The sequence below is a fragment of the Scyliorhinus canicula genome, chromosome 7 (genome assembly GCF_902713615.1).
Source record: "Scyliorhinus canicula chromosome 7, sScyCan1.1, whole genome shotgun sequence".
Lineage (NCBI taxonomy): Eukaryota > Metazoa > Chordata > Chondrichthyes > Carcharhiniformes > Scyliorhinidae > Scyliorhinus > Scyliorhinus canicula.
Window position 1 is genome coordinate 61,933,869 of NC_052152.1, and position 18,525 is coordinate 61,952,393.

Sequence of the window (18,525 nt, forward strand, 5' to 3'; positions counted from 1 at the left end):
ACCAAACTCTTCTCCACAAGGATTGTGCGGTGGTCACTACTACAGATACTGTCATGGGCACTTGCATCTGCAGGAGGCAGGTTAGCAAGAATGAGGTTAACTATGTTTTTCCTTCTTGTTGATTCCCTCACCACCTGTCGCAGTCCCAGTCTAACAGCTATGTCCTTTATGACTCGGCTAGCTCAGCCTGGTGGTGGCAGTACTACTGAGCCACTCGATAGTGGACAGAGAAGTCCCGCACCCAGGAGTACATTCTGCGTCTTTGCCATCCACGGTGATTCCTCAAAAGTAGTGTTCAACATGGAGGAGTACTGATTCATCAGCTGTGGGGGGATGGTCCATGGTAATCAGCAGGTGGGTCAGGACATACCCAGGAATGGTGATGGTGATGTCTGGGATATTATCTGTAATGAATGATTTTGTGAGTATGACTACATCAGGTTCTTGCTTGACAGCCTGCGAGACAGCTCTTCCAGATTTGACACAACCGCAGATCAAAGAACAAAGAGCAAAGCAAAGTACACCACAGGAACAGGCCCTTTGGCCCTCCAAGCCTGTGCAGATCATGCTGCCCGTCTAAACTAATCTCATTGTAAAGAACAAGCGAGAAGAGCTTTGATCAGTTACACTGAAGATTTGCAAGTATGATCAGGCAAGAGGCTGCTTTGCAAAACACTCCTTCTGTCAGTGAATGTTATCATTATGTGACAGGGGGACTTCCAGTGGCGGCCATGGAGGAGTAGGTCGCACATTTGATAGCTCCCGCCTGTGACGGACTTTTGGACCTTTTTCCCCCGTTGTTTTCCAGATTTTATGCATAAATCAGTGAAGAGGGAGAAAGTAAGGAGAAATCCCCCTCCGGTATATGGTGAATTGGACCAGATGTGGCCGTGTGAGAAGACAAAGTCCTGTATGGAAGACACGTGCAGAGATGGTAACACGGGAAAGCATGGCGGAGAAGCAGGGCTGCAGGGAGATGGCACAGTGGTCGACAGAGCAGTTGGTGAAGTTTTTCGAAGATTGCTTCAACAAGCTGAAGAAGGACACGCTGGACCCCATTAAGGCTCTGATTGATCGTGCAGAATCAAGCGACCCATGGGAGAGCGATCCAGGAGGTGGAGAAAAAGTGTCTGAGCACGAGGAGTACATAACCGTGCTGGAGACCAAGATAGAAATGGTGAACGACTGCCAGAAAAGAATGCAGGAGAAGCTGGAGGACCTGGAAAACAGATCCAGGAGGCAGAATGTTAGAATTGTCGGCCTCCCTGAAGGCAGTGAGGGATTGGATGCGAGGACTTGTGGCGGACATGCTGGAGGCGTTGATGGGGGCTGAGGCATTCCCTCGGCCCCTGGAAGTGGATAGAGCGCGCAGGGCCCTCGCAAAGAAGCCCCGAGCAAATGAGCCGCTGAGGGCCATGGTAGTATGCTTTCACTGTTTCCTGGACAAGGAACACGTTCTGCGGTGCCAATGGGAGAACTGCGAGCTGCACATTTATCAGGACCTGGGCGCAGATCTGGCCAAGAGGCGAGTTGGGTTTAATCGGGCAAAAACGGCCTTTTTTAAGAAGGGGGTGAAGTTTGGGATACTGTACCCAGCCCACCTGTGGGTCACACATGAGGAACAGGACTCCTACTTTGAAACACCAGACGAAGTATGGACTTTTATTAAAGAAAAGACGCTGGAGGCGAATTCAAATACACTGAAGCCTTGGAGAAGTACTGTGGCGGCAATTTGTTGTGCTGGGTTGTATAAATATAAGTAGTGCTATGTGTAATAAGGGGCAGTGTGGATGGCTAACCGTAACTTTGTCTTGCAGGGAGCTGGTTAGAGGGGGGATGGACTTTGTGGTTGATTCTGCCTTTTGGGTGATTATTTTTCTAAAGTTGCTGTTTCTTCACTGCTTTTTCTGATGTTTGTTTACTGGGGAACATGATGCTTTTAAAATGTTTATCCATGTGGGGGGAGAGGGGAGAGAACAATGGGGATACAGACTGCTTGGTGCCAGGGGCGGGTGCTATCAAGTCAGCATGGGTCCACTGACTCTCGGAAGCGCAGTGGGGGGTGAGCAGCTGTTAAGCTGGACCTTGACTTGGGGAGCTGGGTGTCCAGTGTTGTTGGGGGGGGGAGCTGCTTTGCTGACAGGGGAGGAACTGTTAGCTAGGGGATAAATGGGAGGTCGGGAACGGCGACTGCCCGAGGGGGGGCTCAAGGAAGCGGAGGGAGCGAGCTAGAGGCTGGCCTAAGAAGGGCGATGGCTAGTTGGCGGGGGGCTGCTGGAAGCCCCCCAACCAGGCTGCTTACATGGAATGTGAGAGGACTGAATGGGCCGGTCAAGAGGGATCGCGTGTTTGCGCATTTGAGGGGGCTGAAGGCGGACGTGGCAATGCTATAAGAGATCAGACGAGATTGAGAAAGGGGTGGGTCAGGCAAATATTCCACTCAGGGCTGGACTCAAAGACCAGAGGGGTAGCGATCTTGATCAGCAAATGAGTGGCATTCGAGGCAGCCGGAATCGTGTCAGAGAAGGGGGGTAAGTACATATTGTGAGTGGGAAGCTGGAAGCAATGTGGGTGGTACTCGTGAACATATATGCTCTGAATTGGGACGATGTGGGACAATGTGGAATTTATGAGGCGGGTTTTCGGTAAGATCCCAGTCTTGGAGTCACATAACCTGATCATGGGAGGAGACTTTAACAGAGTCATTGATCCGGAATTGGACCGGTCAAAATCCAGGACAGGAAGGAGGCCAGCTGCGGCAAAGGAATTGAAGGGGTTTATGGAACAGATGGGGGGAGTAGACCCATGGAGGTTTGCACGGCCAAGGGCGAAGCAGTTTTTCTTTCTCTCACATGTCCACAAGGTATACTCTTGCACGATTTTTTTTGTTCTGAACAGGGCGCTAATACCGGAGGTGGTGGATACTGAGTACTTGGCAATCGCAGTGTCGGATCATGCCCTGCATTGGGTGGATCTACGGATTAGTGTGAAGAGAGGGCAATGCCCGCTGTGGAGACTGGATGTGGGGTTGCTCGCGGAAAAAGTGATCTGTTGGTGGGTTAACAAGTCCGTCCAGAACTACCTGGAAACAAATGATACGGGGGAGGTCTCCGTAGCGACAGTTTGGGAAGCTCTGAAGGTAGTGGTCAGAGGTGAATTAATCTCGATACGGGCCCACAGAGAAAAGGCGGTATGGGCTGAGAGGGATAGATGAGTGGAGGAGAAACTCCAGATTGTCAGGAGATACCCGGAGGCCCTGGATGCGGGGTGACTGAGGGAGTGACGGAGGTTACAGGTGGAGTTTGGGCTGTTGACCACAGTGAAAAAGTGGTGGAACTTCTATAAGAAGTTTTCAGAGGGCAGCACGGTGGCACAGTGGGTGAGCTTTGCTGACTCACGGCACCGAGGTCCCAGGTTCGATCCCCGCTCTGGGTCACTGTCCTTATGGAGTTTGCACATTCTCCCCGTGTTTGCATGGGTTTCAACCCACAACCCAAAGATGTGCAGGCTAGGTGGATTGGCCATGCTAAATTGCCCCTTAATTGGAAAAAATGAATTGGGTACTCTAAAAGTTAAAAAAAAGTTTTCAGAGATAGAGCCCACTGCTGGCAAGGACATTTAATAAAGCAAGAGAGAAGGGATTCAACAATGTCGCAGGCCTCAATTTCATTGATCTTGTAACAGGAGAAGGATCCGGATCAATGCGGGTCATACAGGCCAATTTCTCTACTGAATGTGGACGCTAAACTGCTGGCTAAGATAACGGCCACAAGGATAGAGGATTGTGTCCCAGGAGTGATAGGGCAAGAACTGACGGGATTTGTAAAGGGCAGGCAAATCAAGGCCAATGTTCGAAGGCTTTTAAATGTTATTATGATGCCCTCAGAAGGAGAGGAGGCGGAGGTGGTGGTCGCGATGGATGGGGAGAAGGCTTTTGATCGGATGGAGTGGAATTACCTATGGGAGGCGCTGGGGAGGTTTGGGTTTGGTGAGTGCTTTATTGACTGGGTGCGGTTGCTCTATCAGGCACCAGTAGCAAGTGTTCGGCTGAGGTCGGGGTACTTTAAACTACACTGAGGACGAGGCAAGAATTCCCCCTCTCCCCGTTACTGTTTGCTCTGGCCACAGAGCCATTGGCCATGGCGTTAAGAGCCTCTAGGGACTGGAAAGGGCTGATTTGGGGGGGGAGTGGAGCACCGGGTCTCGCTTTAATAGCAGATGACCTGCTCTTGTATATTTCAGACCCTTTGGAGGGGATGGGGGAAGAAATGCGAATCTTCGGGGATTTTGGCAATTTTTGGGGGTATAAACTGAACATGGGGAAAAGCGAGATGTTTGCGATCCAGGCAAGAGGACAGGAGAAGAAACTGGGAGAGCTGCCGCTTAGAACGGTAGGGAAGAGCTATCGATATCTGGGAATCCAGGTGGCCCGGGAATGGGAGGTACTGCACAAGGTAAACCTATCCCGGTTGGTAGAACAAATGAAGGGGACATGCTCCCGCTGTCACTGACGGGGAGGGTACAGACCGTGAAAATGACGGTCCTCCCCAGATTTCTTTTTTTTTTTTAAATAATTTTTATTGAAATTTTTCGATACAAACATTTACCCCTACTACATTTTAAATTATAACACAACAAATCCCCCCTGGAACATCCTCCCCACGCCCTCCCCCGCGCGCACCCCCCACCCTCTCTCCCCCCCCCCCCCCCCCCCCCCCCCCCGCGCTACCAGTCTAGCAACCAAACCGTTTTCCCCTCTCTGCCGATGGCCTCGGGCAGTCATTGCCCGCGACCCCCCGCTGACGTGCTCCCTTCGTTGCTACCCCCCCCCCCCCCCTCCCTTCCCCCCCCCCCCCCTTTCTCCCCGGGTTGCTGCTGTTTCGGCCTCCAGTTCCTATCTCTGATCCAGAAAGTCAAGGAAGGGCTGCCACCGCCGGAAGAACCCCTGTACCGACCCTCTCAGGGCGAATTTGATTCTTTCCAATTGGATGAAGCTTGCCATGTCGTTTAACCAGGTGTTAACACTTGGTGGCCTTGTGTCCCTCCACTGAATCAAGATCCTTCTCCGAGCTACCAAGGACGCAAAGGCCAATATTCCGGCCTCCCCTGCCTCCTGTACTCCTGGCTCCACCCCAACCCCAAAAATCGCTAGCCCCCACCCTGGTTTGACCCTGGTTCCCACCACTCTCGATACCGTCCCCGCCACCCCCTCCCAGAACTCTTCCAGTGCCGGGCACATCCAGAACATATGTACATGGTTCGCAGGGCTTTCCGAACACCTAACACACCTGTCCTCACCCCCGAAGAACCGACTCATCCTAGTCCCCATCATATGGGCTCTGTGCAGCACCTTAAATTGGATGAGGCCCAGCCTTGCGCACGACGACGACGAATTGACCCTCTCTAAGGCATCCGCCCATGTCCCATCTTCTATCTGCTCTCCCAGCTCCGCTTCCCACTTGTCTTTCAGCTCCTCTATCGATACCTCCTCCACCTCCTGCATTATTTTGTAGATGTCCGAGACCTTCCCTTCTCCGACCCAGACCCCTGACAGCACCCTATCACTCACCCCTCTATCGGGAAGCAAGGGAAATCCTTCCACCTGTCGTCTGGCAAATGCCTTCACCTGCAGGTATCTAAACGTGTTCCCCGGGGGGAGCTCAAATTTCTCCTCCAGCTCTCCCAGGCTCGCAAACCTCCCCTCTATGAACATGTCCCTCAGTTGCCTGATGCCCGCCCTGTGCCAGCTCTGGAATCCCCCGCCAGTGTTCCCCGGGACAAATCTGTGGTTCCCTCTCAGTGGCGCCGCCATCAGACCCCCCACTTCCCCCCTGTGTCGCCTCCACTGCCCCCAGATTTTCAGGGTGGCCGCCACTACCGGACTCGTGGTATACCTTGTGAGGGGGAGCGGCCATGGTGCCGTTACTAGCGCCCCCAGGCTTGTATTGCCGCAGGACGCCCTCTCCATACGTTTCCAAGCTGCCCCCTCCCCCTCCATCACCCACTTGCGCACCATCGATGCGTTCGCCGCCCAGTAGTATCCGGAAAGATTGGGTAGCGCTAATCCTCCCCTGTCCCTACTCCGTTCCAAGAAAATCCTTCTCACTCTAGGGGTGCCATGTGCCCACACATAGCCCATAATGCTGCTAGTTACCTTCTTGAAGAAGGCCCTGGGGAGAAAGATGGGCACGCACTGAAACAGAAACAAGAACCTCGGGAGGACCGTCATTTTGACTGACTGCACCCTCCCTGCTAGCGACAGCGGTACCATGTCCCACCTCTTGAACTCCTCCTCCATCTGCTCCACCAGCCTTGAAAAGTTCAGCTTGTGGAGGGTCCCCCAGTTCCTTGCCACCTGCACCCCCAAGTACCTGAAGCTCTTTACTGCTCTCTTAAAGGGGAGCCGCCCAATTCCCTCCCCCTGATCTCCCGGGTGTATCACAAAGACCTCACTTTTACCCACATTTAATTTATATCCCGAAAAGTCCCCAAACTCCGCTAGTATTTCCATTACCTCCGGCATTCCCCCTTCCGGGTCCGCCACATATAACAACAAATCATCCGCATAGAGTGATACCCGATGTTCCTCCCCTCCCCTTGTCAGTCCTCTCCACCCCCCTGAACCCCTCAGTGCCATCGCCAACGGTTCGATCGCTAATGCAAATAGTAAGGGGGATAGGGGGCATCCCTGCCTGGTACCTCGATGGAGCCCAAAATACTCTGACCTCCTCCCGTTTGTAACCACACTCGCCATCGGGGCCGAATACAGCAGCTTCACCCACTTGATAAATCCCTCCCCAAACCCAAACCGTTCCAGCGTCTCCCACAGGTATTCCCACTCCACCCTATCGAATGCCTTCTCCGCATCCAGTGCTACCACTATCTCAGCCTCCCCCTCCACTGCTGGCATCATAATCACATTCAACAGTCTCCGGACATTTGTGTTAAGTTGTCGTCCCTTTACGAACCCCGTCTGGTCCTCATGGATTACCCCTGGCACACAATCCTCTATTCTGGTTGCCAGGACCTTTGCCAACAGTTTGGCATCTACATTCAAGAGGGAGATAGGCCTGTAGGACCCGCACTGTACAGGGTCTTTGTCCCACTTCAGGATCAAGGAGATCAGGGCCTGTGACATTGTCGGGGGCAGAACCCCCCCCTCTCGCGCCTCATTGAAGGCTCGCACCAGCACTGGACCCACCAAGTCCACATACTTCTTATAAAATTCCACCGGAACCCATCCGGCCCCGGCGCCTTCCCCGCCTGCATCTGGCCTATCCCTTTAACTAGCTCCTGCAGCTCTATCGGCGCCCCCAGCCCCTCCACCCGTTCCTCCTGGACCTTTGGGAACCTCAATCTATCGAGGAAGTTCTCCATTCCCCCCCTCCTCCTGGGCGGCTCAGACCGGTACAATTCCCTGTAGAAATCCCTGAAGACCCCGTTCACCTCTTGCCCCTTCTGCACTACGTTCCCTCCCTTCTCTCTCACTCCCCCAATCTCTCTGGCTGCATCTCGCTTGCGCAGCTGGTGTGCTAGCATCCTGCTCGCCTTTTCCCCGTACTCATAGACCGCGCCCTGTGCCCTTCTCCATTGCGTCTCCGCCTTCCTAGTGGTCAGTAGGTCAAACTGGGCCTGTAAACTGCGCCGCTCCCTCAACAGCCCCTCCTCTGGTGTCTCCGCATATCTCCTGTCCACTTCTATAAGTTCCCCCACCAGCCTCTCCCACTCCTGCCTCTCCTTCCTTTCTCTGTGTGCCCTTATAGAGATCAGCTCTCCTCTGATCACTGCTTTCAGGGCCTCCCAGACTACCCCCACCTTCACCTCGCCCGTGTCGTTCGTGCCCAGATATCTCTCAATGCCCTTCCGGACCCTTCCGCACATCTCATCGTCCGCCAGCAGCCCCACATCCAGGCGCCACAACGGGCGCTGGTCCCGTGCTTCCCCCAGTTCTACCTCTACCCAGTGTGGTGCATGGTCCGAAATCGCAATGGCCGAGTACTCCGTGTCCTGCACTCTCGAAATCAGCCCCCTGCTCAGTACAAAAAAGTCTATTCTGGAGTACACCCTGTGGACGTGGGAGAAAAAAGAATACTCCCTCGCCCTTGGCCTGCCAAATCTCCAAGGGTCTACCCCCCCATCTGCTCCATGAACCCCCTTAGCACCTCTGCCGCTGCCGGCCTCCTATTCATCCTGGAACTCGATCTGTCCAGCCCAGGGTCGAGCACTGTATTGAAGTCCCCCCCCATGATCAGGCCCCCTGCCTCCAGACCCGGAATGAGGCCCAACAGGCGCCTCATAAAACCCGCGTCATCCCAATTCGGGGCATACACATTCACCAGCACCACATTCTCTCCCTGCAGCCTACCCTTCACCATCACGTACCTACCCTCCTTATCTGCTACCACCTGCGCCGCCACGAACGACACCCTCTTTCCCACCAAAATCGCCACCCCCCGGTTCTTTGCGTCCAAGCCTGAGTGGAACACCTGTCCCACCCACCCCCTTCTCAGGCGTACCTGGTCTACTACTCTCAAGTGAGTCTCCTGCAACATTGCCACATCCGCCTGCAGTCCCTTTAGGTGTGAAAAAAACCCTTGCTCTCTTGACCGGCCCATTCAGCCCCCTCACGTTCCAAGTAATCAACCGGGTCGCGGAGCGACCTGTCCCTTTCCCCTGTCTATTAGCCATGTCCTGTCCCCTGTTCGCCCCGGGTCGACCCTCCCCTTCTGACCCGTTCCCCATGGCGATGGCCCCCCCCCCTCTCTCCCCCCGTTCTTCCCTTCCCGTCCCCGGCCTTTCCAGCAGCAACCCGGCATCCCCCCCCACCCCCCCCCCCCCCCCCCCCCCCCCCCCCCCCCCCCCCCCCCTGGCTAGGACCCCTCCTAGCCGCGGTGTATCCACCATCGTACTCCCGAGAGTCAGCTGATTTTCGCTGACCCGGCTGCCCCTGCCGCACTCCGACTCCTCCCGATGTGGGGGGGGAGGGGCCTCCCCCCCCCCTTGCCATCCCTCTCTGACCCCGCTTCAGCGCGGGAAAAGCCGCCATTGCTGGCCACACCCCACTCTTCTCTCCTCCCCCTTCCTCCGTCCCGCGCGCGGGAAACAGGGGAAAGCCCGCGCTTTCGCCCGGCCACACCCTACCCCGCCATCTTCAATTCCACCCCCGTCCCCATCCAAGCCCATAAAAAAGCCCCCTTAAAACGAGAGGAAGAAAAAAGAGAAAAAGAAAACCCGCATAACCAACTTGCACCCCCCCCGTCCCGCCTCCCCAACTTAACAATATAACAATATAAATAACAAATCTCAAATAAATACATAAATACATAACTATGCCTGCATAACTAAATAACTACCCAATAATAGCGTATTTAACCATCACCCTCCATCGAACAGAACAGTAACCATAACCCTTAAAGAACAGATCAAAAAACAGTAAAAAAGCCCCCCCTACAACAACAATAATTAAGGGAAGTTGGCAACGGGAAGAGACACACAAAGAGGAACAAAGAAACCCCCCATAACACAAGTTTCAAAGAAACCAAACGATCCATCAACTTTAACCAAGTTCCGACCTGGCCTAAGAAAGACATGGGCCACTTGATCAGTCAAGGGTACTCGGGCGGCCTCGACCGCCGGCGTTCCCAAGTTCTAGTTCAGGTCCAGCTTTTCCTCCCGAACAAAAGTCCATGCCTCCTCTGGGGTCTCAAAGTAATGGTGCTGGTCCTTGTAGGTGACCCACAAGCGCGCTGGCTGCAGCATTCCGAACTTGATCCTCTTTGCGTGCAGCACCGCCTTCGTCCGGTTAAACCGGGCCCGCCGCTTTGCCACCTCCGCACTCCAGTCCTGATATATCCGCACCGTCGAATTCTCCCATTTGCTGCTTTTCTCCCTCTTGGCCCACCTCAGCACTTTCTCCCGATCACAGAAACGCTGGAATCGCACCAGCACCGCCCTCGGGGGCTCGTTCGCCCTAGGCCGCCTAGCCATGACCCGATATGCTTCTTCCAGCTCCAGAGGCGATGGACCGGCCCCCTCTCCCATCAGGGAGCTCAGCATCTCCGCTACATATTTCGGGAGATCAGGCCCCTCCAGGCCTTCTGCTAGGCCCAGGATCCTCAAGTTCTTCCGCCTCATTCGAGTGTCCAGCTCCTCAAAGCGGCTCTGCCATTTCAGGTGGAGTGCCTCGTGCACCTCCACCTTTCCCACGAGGACCGTGGCCTCCTCCTCCCTTGCAGTCATCTCCTGCTGCAGCTCTCTTATCGACGCCTCTTGGGTCGCCTGGGCCCCCATCAGCCTTGTGGTCGTCGCGTTCATAGACTCTAAGAGTTCCACTTTCAGCTCCGTAAAACACCGGAGGAGAGCGGCCTGCTGCTCCTCCGCCCATTTTCTCCAATCTTCTAGTGCGCCACCGGCCGCCATTTTGGTCCTCTTCCCCCGCTTTTTTCGGGGAGCTGCTGCCGCTTTTTTTGTCGCCCCACTCCGAGTACCGACCATAAAGTTGGTCTCACTCTCCTCAGGGAGCCTTCCCCCACCGGGATTCGTCTTTACAGTACCGTCGGGGCCCTCCAATCGGCCCTTAAACACCTTTGTCGCAGGAGCTGCCAAATGTGCGACTTAGCTGGTCATAGCCGCAACCGGAAGTCCCTCCCCAGATTTCTGTTTGTCTTTCAGTGCCTACCATCTTCATCCCTAAGGCCTTTTTCAAGTGGGTGAATAAGATTATTTTGGGCTTTGGGTGGGTGAGTAAAACCCCACGAGTGAAGAAAGTGTTGCTGGAGCGCAATCGGAGGGAGGGTGGGTTGGCACTGCTGAACTTCTACAATTACTACTGGACGGCTAAAATAGCCATGATCAGGAAGTGGGTCATGGGGGAGGGGTCGGCATGGGAGTGGATAGAGGCGGCGTCATATAAAGACACCAGTTTGGGAGCACTGATAACTGCACCTCTTCTGTTCTCGCCGGCCCGATACTCCACAAGTCTGGCGGTGGTGGTGGCTCTGAGAATCTGGGGGCAATGGAGGAGAGATAAGAGAGTGGAGGGAGCATCGGTTTGGACCCCGATTTAGAATAATCATCGGTTTGTACTGGTTAGGCTGGATGGTGGGTTCCGGAGTTGGCAAAGGGCAGGAATTAGAAGGATGGGTAATCTGTTTATAGATGGGTGCTTTCCCAGCTTGAAAGCTTTGGAGGATAAATTTGAATTGGCAGCAGGGAACGGGTTTAGGTATTTGCAGGTGCGAGACTTCCCGAGAAAAAAGGTGCCGGCCTTACCGCTGCTTCCGCCACAGGGGATACAGGATAGAGTAGTCTCCAGTACCTGGGTGGGAGAGGGGAAGGTTTCAGATATTTACCAGGAGCTTTCGGAGGCGGAGGAAACTCCAATGGAGGAGCTGGATTAGCACAGGGCTCAAGAGCTGGCTTTTAAAGCAGACCAAGGCAAGCCAGCAGCATGGTTCAATTCCCAGCCTCCCCGAACAGGTGCCGGAATGTGGCAACTCGGGGCTTTTCACAGTAACTTCATTTGAAGCCTACTTGTGACAATAAGCGATTTTCATTTCAGTTCATTTGATTTCAGGTGCTTAAGGGCAAGTGGGAGGACGAGCTAGGAAGAGAGATAGAGGCGGGTCTTTGGGCGGATGCCCTAAGCAGGGTTTATACCTCCTCATCATGTGCCAGGATCAGCCTGATACAATTTAAGGTAGTCCACCAGCTAGGATGAGCAGGTTTTTTGGGGTAGAGGGCAGGTGTGCGAGGTGTGCAGGAAGCCCAGCAAATCATGTCCACATGTTTTGGGAATGCCCGAAGCTCAGAGGGTTTTGGCAGGGTTTCGCTAAGGAAATGTCCACGGTGCTAAAAACACGGGTGGTGCCGAGTACGGAGATAGCGATCTTTGGAGTGTCAGAAGAGCCGGGAGCTCAGGGGGGAAAGAGGCTGATGTCTTGGCCTTTTCCTCCCTGGTAGCCTGGAGCCGGTCTTGTTAATGTAGAGGGACTCAAAGCCCCCGAGTGTAGAGACCTGGGTTAGTGACATGGCTGGGTTTCTCAGTCTTGAGAAAATAAAGTTCGCCTGAAGAGGGTGAGTGGTCGGGTTCACCTGAAGGTGGCAGCTGTTCGTCAACTTTCTCGGGGAAAAATAAAACGTCAGCAGATGCAGTATTCCGAGGGGGGTGGGGGGGGGGGATTGTTGTTGTATGGTTGGGGTGTGTGTAGATTGAGATGGGGGGGGAAATGTTTATTATACCATGTTGAGGGGCTGGTTTAGCCAGGGGCTGGTTTAGCTCACAAGGCTAAATCGCTGGCTTATAAAGCAGACCAAGCAGGCCAGCAGCACGGTTCAATTCCCGTACCAGCCTCCCCGGACAGGCGCCGGAATGTGGCGACTAGGAGCTTTTCACAGTAACTTCATTGAAGCCTACTTGTGACAATAAGCGATTTTCATTGATGTCATTGTCTATGTTATTTTTATAAAAATTTTCAAATACCTTCATAAAATATATTTTTTAAAATCATTATGCGACAGGATGGAAATTCACCTGACCTGCACTTCACCCGCCTTTGGCTGCATTTTCCTGCTGCCAGTTTTCAGAGGAGCGCGGGAGCAGCTTACGTAGCTCCACCATCCACCTCCGCTAAAGGTCAACTGCAGGAGGCTTACACTGCTCCATGCTTCAGCCACAGCATCAGCTGTTCTCCTCAGCCACATGCTCCTTCAAGGAAGAAATTAAATGGATACAAGAGATAGCGTTATAAGAAGTTGAGATCCCTCGAGGATCAGCTATCCTGACATATGCAAGCACCAGTATCTCAGAACGCTCAAACTCTGCTGGCAGCTCAATACTAACATCTGCATTCTCATGGTGCCACACCGTCTCCCCAGAGGACCTGTAGGCATGCACTGCCAAGATGCAAAGTGCCCGTCACTGGAGGTATACTGCCTCACCCCAATCACATGTCTTTGTCTCTCAATCAGTTGTTTGCTCTCTTCTACAAGAAGAGAAAACTATGACCTGTGTCAGTGGTTGTAATGGGTTGTGTGCAGGATAGTGAAGGTGGCCACTCCTGGAGGGTGACTGTGATACATGGGAGCAAGATGGTTAAACGATCGGAGATAGTTAGCTGATTAGATGGGGATGCCAAGTTCCTGCATGAACAGGGGTGAGTAGAGCTGAAAGGTATGTTTATGCAATTGTGCAAAGGAGGAAAATGCTGTGCAAGTCAATGTGTGGGGCTTGACCTCTGAAAATGTTATGCCACTCATCCGTCATGTCGCACTGAGGCCCTAAATCCAGCTTTCTGCAATGAACTTGGAGTGGTGGATAGTCTTGCAGATCCGACTAGATATGGTGACAATGGCAAAACAAATTATGCACCAGATACATTCAAGCCAAGCCTGTGTTCATTGGTTTTAAAACTGGAGGATATATGGGAGAAATAACCAGTTGAAGTTTGCAAGTGACGACGGAGATACAGAATTGGTTGAGAAAAAAACAATAGCTGTGGAAATGTCACTGGTCATAAGATTCCTCAATGGGCCCTTCAGAGAAAGCCTGAAGAAATAGAGGATAGCAGTGAACGTGCTGCTATTTCTGCAAAACCACCAGTAGGAGAAATTAACTTGCATATGATCGATTCAGACAAAGCTAAAATTTTGGTAAAACCCATAACAGACTGACATACCGATTGAAACAATCCATTTGAAATTTGGAACACTGGCATGTATGAGAGTGCAAGCAGACACTTGCCATCTGAAATATTTACAAGATGATATGTATAATGCTATTGGGCAGCACGGTAACACAAGTGGATAGCACTGTAGCTTCACAGCGCCAGAGTCCCAGGTTCGATTCCCCGCTGGGTCACTGTCTGTGCGGCGTCTGCACGTTCTCCCAATGTCTGCATGGGTTTTCTCCGGGTGCTCCGGTTTCCTCCCACAGTCCAAAGACGTGCAGGTTAGGTGGATTGGCCATGATAAATTGCCCTTAGTGACCAAAAAGGTTGGGAGGGGTTATTGGGTTACGGGGATAGGGTGGAAGTGAGGGCTTGGGTGGGTCGTGCAGACTCGATGGGCCGAATGGCCTCCTTCTGCACTCTATGTTCTATTGCAGCAAGAACCATCAAAAATACCACTTGACATTTTAATCGTGTGTTTTCATATTTATTAGGTGTAATTGGCTGCAGGCCTGCAGTTCCACACAAGAGCTTCCTCGGACTTGTCATGGTGAACTCAAAACAGTTCAATATAGATAGAGGCTTTCTCTCACTATGCACTGAAACACTCCCAAATAGATCTCCTCACTGGACCACTCTAATTAGGGATCTTTGAAAAATGGTTGAATTCAAAGAATCATGTATTCACCGAAGGTTAAGCCAGGAGAAATTACTCACATGGCAATTTCCAGTTTCATACTATTACCAACAGACGTTTAACATTTCCCATATATGTCCAAAACAATAAGTGGGACAGCATACAGGAGTATGCAGGAAAGGGAAGAACCAACCAATCCACATAATTTTTGCAATTCTCTGCATTTTCGCAAGCACAGTGTATACTGAACAGCTGCCAAGGTGGTCCCGCCTACCAACATACGTCACCTGTCATAAATATAAATCAGTAGCAGATTGTAATGTAAATTCGGTATATCATCACCACATCATTCTAACTTGAGAATTTGCAAAACAAAAGGATATTCAGTTCAAGATAAGAATTGAAATTAACAATCAGTGAAAAACACTTGTTTTGCAATTTCACAAAACACATCTAGTTGTCTTCAATTGCAGGTACACATTTGTTCAAATGCAACTTTGTGGATTGATGCACTTTAATTTTAGAAAAGTGGAATCAATTTGGAGGGTTGATTCCTAAGGTGATGTCTGGCTAACAGATTCTCGATTGTTACCAAATGCCAAGTTATTTAATATCTCATTTCCAAATAATGCAATGTATAATTCCCTCACAGATCCTTATCCTATACACTACTTTAAAATGAGAGAGAATACTGAAGTAATTTTGTGCTGCTGTGTCACTAATTTCTGATTTCCATATAGAGCCATAATTATTAAAATGAAATGAAAAAGGAAATGAAATGAACATAGAACATAGAACGATACAGCACAGTACAGGCCCTTCGGCCCTCAATGTTGCACCGACATGGAAAAAACTAAAGGCCATCTAACCTACACTATGCCCTTATCATCCATATGCTTATCCAATAAACTTTTAAATGCCCTCAATGTTGGCGAGTTCACTACTGTTGCAGGTAGGGCATTCCACGGCCTCACCACTCTTTGCGTAAAAAACCCACCTCTGACCTCTGTCCTATATCTATTACCCCTCAATTTAAGGCTATGTGCCCTCGTGCTAGCCACCTCCATCCGCGGGAGAAGGCTCTCGCTGTCCACCCTATCTAATCCTCTGATCATTTTGTATGCCTCTATTAGGTCACCTCTTAACCTTCTTCTCTCTAACGAAAACAACCTCAAGTCCATCAGCCTTTCCTCATAAGATTTTCCCTCCATACCAGGCAACATCCTGGTAAATCTCCTCTGCACCCGTTCCAAAGCTGCCACGTCCTTCCTATAATGAGGCGACCAGAACTGTACGCAATACTCCAAATGCGGCCGTACTAGAGTTTTGTACAACTGCAACATGACCTCATGGCTCCGGAACTCAATCCCTCTACCAATAAAGGCCAACACACCATAGGCCTTCTTCACAACCCTATCAACCTGGGTGGCAACTTTCAGGGATGAATAAAATGAAAATCGCTTTTTGTCACAAGTAGGCTTCAAATGAAGTTACTGTGAAAAGCCCCTAGTCGCCACATTCTGGCGCCTGTTCGGGGAGGCTGGTACGGGAATTGAACCGTGCTGCTAGCCTGCCTTGGTCTGCTTTAAAAACCAGCTCTTTAGCCCTGTGCTAAACCAGACCCTAAAAAGGGTGCAATCTGCTTGAAATAAATGTAACCATTATTATCATCTAATTCGATCATGTGATATCATAATGAAAATTATTCATCCCTTTGATAAAGCCAGGTCTTTTTAAAAATAAAATATTGTTGTCACAACAGTGAAACTATTGCTCAACTGTTTTTTAGATGTAATATTTTAGATGCATGATATTTAGATTCTATTTACTAACCAATTAGAATGTGCACAGTGACAAATCAATTAAAATGTGTACAGTGACAGGGACAAGATGAAGGAGCTTGAAGAATAAAATCTGGGTTTACAGAGGGAACGAAACTTGACAAACCTTGCATGTAGCTTCTGGCAATATGAGTCTCACAATGTTCAAAGATGATCAAACCCAAAATATCCCACCCAACATATTCTGGCTATTAGCTTTGTGGATATGTAGCAACAGAGACTCATTAATGAGGGCGTGTTGGTGGTGTCTGATTCGCTTCCATTAAATCTGGCCTGTCTGAGATGATACATGAGCATGATAGGAAACTCCCTTTTTTATAATTCAAGCTGCCACGCCACAGCCACAACTATAAATGTAAACAAGGTATAGTGCTGATCATAAGCAAATTCAGTGCAAGTAGGCACTTAGGACACTAATGCTTTTGTTGTTGCAAGTGAATTTCACACACAAGAATAGTTTGTGGAGGGCATGAAGCAGAGGGAAACTGGGGAAAGACATGAATTCAGGGCCAAGACAGTGGACAATCTAGGAGGAGGTTTGGCTTTCCGGGCTAGGAGGAGGGTAGTATGCACTTGGGATGTTTTGTTATGTTAAAAGATGCTATATGTCAAAAGATGCTATGTAAAATGTAAGTTATTAGAGGAATACGGACATGGCATAGCAGTCGGCCATTCAACCCCTCAAGCCTACTTCACCATTTGAAAAGATTATGACTGATCTGATCGTAATCTCAAATCTGCATTCTGACCATCCCTAATAACCTGTCACACCTTAGTTCACCAAGAATCTTCCACAGCTGCCTTAAAAATATTCAAAGACTCTGCTTCCACCCCCTTTTCAGGGAGGGAGTTCCAAAGACTCTCAAATTTCAAAGAATTTCACCTCCACCCTGTTGAAATGGGCGGCCCCGAACCCTTATTTTTAAACAGTGAGCCCGAATTCTAGATTCTCCCAGAGAGATAACTGTTGATGATGATGATGTGGCAAATATAATTTAAAAAAAATAATAGATTTAGAGTACCCAATTCATTTTTTTGAATTAAGGGACAATTTAGCGTGGCCAATCCACCTACCCTGCACATCTTTTTGGGTTCTGGGGGCGAAACCCACCCAAACACGGGGAGAATGCGCAAACTACACCTGGGACCTCAGCGTCGTGAGGCTGCAGTGCTAACCACTGCACCACCGTGCTGCCTGCTGGCAAATATAATTAAGTAGCCGCTCTGAAATGACATTCATAAGAAAGTTCATGAGCTCCTCACAGATGTTATTGACGTAGAATGTGGCAGGGACAGGAGGCACTGTTGTAAGGAGTCAGTTGATGTTGATTTGATTTATTGTCACATGTACCGAAGTATAGTGAGAAGTATTTTTCTGCGGCCGAGGGAACGTACACAGTAGACAAAAAGAATAATCAACAGAGAACATTGACAAATGGTACATCGACAACAGTGATTGGTTACAGTGCGGAACAAGGGGCCAAACAAAGCAAATACATGAGCAAGAGCAGCATAGGGAGTCATGAATAGTGTTCTTACAGGGAACAGATCATTCCGAGGTGGAGTCGTTGAGGAGTCTTGTAGCTGTGGGGAAGAAGCTATTCCTATGTCTGGATGTGCGGGTCTTCAGAATTCTGTAACTTCTGCCTGATGGAAGGGTCTGGAAGAAGGTAATTCCTGGGTGTGAGGGGTCTCTGATAATGCAGTCTGCCTTCCTGAGGCAGCGGGAGGTGTATACAGAATCAATGTGGGGGTGGCAAACTTGTGTGATGCGTTGGGCTGAGTTCACCACACTCTGCATTTTCTTGCGATCTTGGACCGAGCAGTTGCCATAACAGGCTGGGATGCAGCCAGATAGGATGCTCTCTACCGCACATCTGTAGACGTTTGCTAGAGTCGATGCAGACATGCCAAATTTTTTTAGCTTCTGTAAGAAGTAGAGACATTGTTGGGCTTTCTTGGCTGTTGCATCAACGTGTGTGGACCAGGACAGACTGTTGGTGAAGGTGACCCCCAGGAACTTAAAGCTATGTTTGAATTTCCACTCACTTAAAATTTGGAAATGGAAAGAAGCCAGCGGTTATCTTTGGGGGACTTGGATGAAAAATGGCCTTGCATAGGATTGAGCCAATGAATGTAGAGAGGCTCCATAAACTGATACGGTAACAGTTGACCATGAATATGAGAGTTAGAGATTAAGGGGCGTGGGGAGAGCAAGTGGAGAAAGGGAAATCTGAGGGAAGGGTAGGTGAGCTGAAATGGGGATTGAAGCTACTAAGGATGAACAATTACTCAATGCAGAGGCCAAGGAAGGACATCAGGAGGGAGAAACTCAGGATCGGGCTCTGTGTGGGGAAAGGTAAAGATCAATGATTTTAAA

The 18,525-nt window shown here is 50.6% G+C and overlaps 1 protein-coding gene across 6 annotated transcripts in view; it reads right to left on the minus strand.

Annotated features, from left to right (window-relative positions):
• sytl5 (synaptotagmin-like 5) overlaps positions 1–18,525 on the minus strand; it is a 280,747-nt gene that overhangs the window by 166,831 nt on the left and 95,391 nt on the right. Inside the window, exon 1 of one of the 6 annotated variants that reach the window (XM_038802149.1) lies at positions 12,538–12,706. The exons of the other annotated variants lie outside the window; for them this stretch is intronic. The gene's annotated coding sequence lies outside the window, so the exon portion shown is untranslated. Of the gene's footprint in view, positions 1–12,537; positions 12,707–18,525 lie in introns of those variants that run through there. 6 annotated transcript variants of the gene reach the window in all.